Source organism: Triticum dicoccoides, chromosome 6B (assembly GCF_002162155.2).
Source record: "Triticum dicoccoides isolate Atlit2015 ecotype Zavitan chromosome 6B, WEW_v2.0, whole genome shotgun sequence".
In the NCBI taxonomy this organism is placed as follows: domain Eukaryota; kingdom Viridiplantae; phylum Streptophyta; class Magnoliopsida; order Poales; family Poaceae; genus Triticum; species Triticum dicoccoides.
In genome coordinates, this window is record NC_041391.1 from 269,641,552 (window position 1) to 269,645,297 (window position 3,746).

The following is a 3,746-nucleotide window of genomic DNA, read 5'->3' on the forward strand; positions in this document are numbered from 1 at the left end:
CTTTACCCAAGCTAGATTGATAGCTGTTGTTGTAAGCGAATTCGGCAAATGGAAGGCACTTCTCCCAGTCCATTCCGAACGAGATAACAGAGGCTCGAAGCATGTCTTCTAGAATTTGGTTGACGCGTTCCACTTGACCACTTGACTGAGGGTGGAAAGCGGTGCTAAAGGAGAGACGGGTTCCCATAGCATTTTGAAAACTTTCCCAAAATCGAGAGGTGAAGAGACTTCCTCGATCCGAATTGATCTCCAGAGGAACACCATGGAGGGACACTATTCGGGAGATGTATAAGTCTGCCAGCTGACTAGCGGTTATACTCTCACGAACAGGTAAGAAATGAGCTACTTTGGAAAGACGATCGACCACGACGAAAATAGCATTATTCCCTCTTTTGGTCCTGGGAAAACCGGTAATGAAGTCCATACCAATTTTATCCCATTTCCATTCAGGAATAGCTAAAGGTTGAAGGGTGCCAGCAGGCCGTTGATGCTCTGCTTTTACACGACGACAAACGTCGCAATTTGCGATATACTGAGCAATTTCTCTCTTCATCCTAGTCCACCAGAACCTCTGGCGTAGGTCCTGATACATTTTAGTACTACCGGGATGAATGGTGAGAGGAGATTCATGAGCCTCCTTAAGGATCAACTGCCGTAGATGCTGGTTCTTGGGAACCACTAGACGGTTCTCAAAGTACACAACGCCATGATCATTTGTGGAGAAACAACTAGCACCTCCGCTAGCAATGTTCTCTTTGATTTTAGATATTCCCTTATCTCGCTTTTGGGCAGCGATGATTTGATCCGTAAGAGTAGGTTTTGCTACCAGGGTGGAGAGAAAACCTTGAGGTACAATGTGAAGGTTAAGCTTCCGAAATTCATCATGGAGAAGCGGTTGACTTTGTTGTAACATCAGATTGTTACAATAAGATTTACGACTTAACGCATCAGCCATGACGTTGGCCTTCCCTGGGGTGTAGGTTATTCCTAAGTCGAAGTCAGTGATCAATTCAACCCAACGTCTTTGCCTGAGATTCAGATCCGGTTGGGTGAAGATGTACTTCAGACTTTGGTGATCAGTGAATATTTCAGCAACGATTACCGAGGAGGTAATGTCGCCAGGTCTTAAGTGCATAGACTACGGCTGCAAGCTCTAGATCATGAGTAGGATAATTCTCCTCATGTGGGTGCAATTGCCGTGAAGCGTAAGCAATTACGTGTCGATCTTGCATGAGAATGCAACCTAGTCCTTGTCGCGAGGCGTCGCAGTAGATAACAAAGTCCTTGGAGAAGTCTGGCGGTACCAGCACGGGAGCAGAGGTCAGGCGTCTTTTCAGTTCCTGAAAGCTGTGCTCACATTGTGGAGTCCATTCGAACTTTTTATCTTTCTTGAGGAGTTCGGTTAGAGGTTTAGCAACTTTGGAGAAGTTCTCGACAAAGCGACGGCAATAGCTCGCTAAGCCCAGAAAACTCCGAACTTGCTTGACCGATTCAGGTGGAGTCCAATCAAGGACGGCTTGAACTCGCTCAGGGTTAACAGCAATACCTTTACCAGATATTACATGACCCAGGTAGGTCACTTCTGACAACCAGAATTCACATTTAGAGAATTTGGCATAAAGGCGATGCTCTCGAAGTTTCTTCAACACTAGCCTTAGATGTTCGGCATGTTCTTCCTCGTTCTTGGAGTAGATGAGTATATCATCGAGATAAACTACGACGAATTTATCCAAATACTCCATGAAGATTGAGTTCATTAACCGAGAAAAGGTGGCTGGAGCGTTGGTTAAACCGAAGGACATGACGGTGTACTCGTATTGACCATAGCGAGTAACAAAAGCCGTTTTAGGAATGTCCCCGTTTCTGATTTTGATTTGATGGTAGCCCAACCTCAAATCCATCTTGGAGAAGACTGAGGATCCAGCGAGCTGATCATACAGATCGTTGATCCTGGGAAGTGGATATTTGTTCTTGATTGTGACCAAATTGACAGGTCGGTAATCTACAACCATCCGGTCCGTACCATCCTTCTTCTTAACGAATAGAACGGGGCAAGCCCACGGAGATGAACTAGGGCGGATGAAACCCTTTTTCAAGGATTCATCGAGTTATTTCTTAAGCTCGGCTAGTTCTAGGGGTGCCATCTTATAGGGTCTTCTAGCAATCGGAACGGTTCCGGGGATGAGGTCGATTACGAACTCGACATCCCTGTCAGGTGGAACACCTGGCAATTCCTCTGGGAAGACATCCAGTCCATACCCAAAATGATGTTAATATCTGAAGATTTAAGGGCTATCAAAGATGCGAGAAAAACAAGTCTGTCGACTTGGATTTCATTTCCATGGCTTACTCTAGAAGTTTGCCATTTGTATCCCGGAGTTTGAATTACCATAGAGGATGGCAAGTCACAGAATGCAACGTTATGCAAACGAGCATAATTTTCAGATATAAAAGAATGAGAGGCTCCTGTATCGAAAAGAACAGATGCCGGGTGGCAATTAACAAGAAGCGTACCGAGAACGACGTTGGGGTCCTCTTGAGCTTCTTCGGCAGAGATGCAGTTGACATGGCCACGTGAAGCGGTGACCGGTTTAGCATGAAACACTTTTCCTGTCGGCTTGCCACGGCCAACAGCTTTAGCAGATTGATTGGGGTTGGTCTGGGGACACTCACGCATATAATGACCAGATTCCCCACATTTGAAACAAGTCACGGAACTGGTACGTGGAGGAGCATTATTGGTTGGACCCCCATAGGGCTTGGCTGGAGCAGACTGTTGTACCGGGTGAGGCGCCTGGAAGGATGGCCTCGGTGTGAACCTGGGTGGCAGGGCGGTGTTGGGTACCCACACGCGGCGCTTCTGAGGACCAGCACCGGATGAGGAACCCGTGTCACGTCCATGCTTGCGTGTTGCGTCATAATCAGTCTGACCAGTTTCAGCACTGATGGCTTTGTTGACAAGTTTCGAAAAAGATGTGCACTCATGCAGGCGGAGGTCGCGGCAAAGCTCAGGACTAAGGCCCTTACGGAACCTTGCTTGCTTCTTGGCGTCCGTAGACACTTCCTCAGTTGCATATCGGGCGAGATTACCAAACTCTCTGCTATAAGCATCCACAGAAAGTCGGCCTTGGGTGAAACTGCAAAATTCTTCACGTTTACGGTCCATGAGACCCTCCGGAATGTGATGTTCACGGAAAGCCTCGCTGAATTCAGCCCAAGTTGTGACATGGCCCGCTGGGCGCATAGCTCCATAATTCTCCCACCATAGACTGGCGGGGCCTTCAAGATGATACGCAGCAAAGGTGACCTTGTCAGCCTCCGCTACCAGCGCGGAACGCAGCTTATGAGAGATACTGCGAAGCCAGTCATCAGCGTCGAGAGGCTCGACGGAGTGGTGGAACGTGGGTGGATGCAATTTGATAAAATCACTAAGTGACACCACGTTAGCCCTCTGATGGTGTGTTGTATTCTGTTCAATACGCTCCAACAAACGGTTTGTCTCCCGCTTGTTTCTCTCAGCTTCCATCATAACCTCGGCTAGTGAAGGAGGTTGAGGCAGATGTTCATTTCTGGCTTCACTGCCTTCGGCCTGCTCTTGGGAAGCAGGGTTGGCGCGCGTGTTGACCATCCTAGGTAAACAAGACAATGATTTAGTCAGAATGATAAAATCCCGACATAGGATACATAATGTAAGGAATAACTCGGAATGCAAGATGATCATCCGTATGACATGGTAGATACAGAGA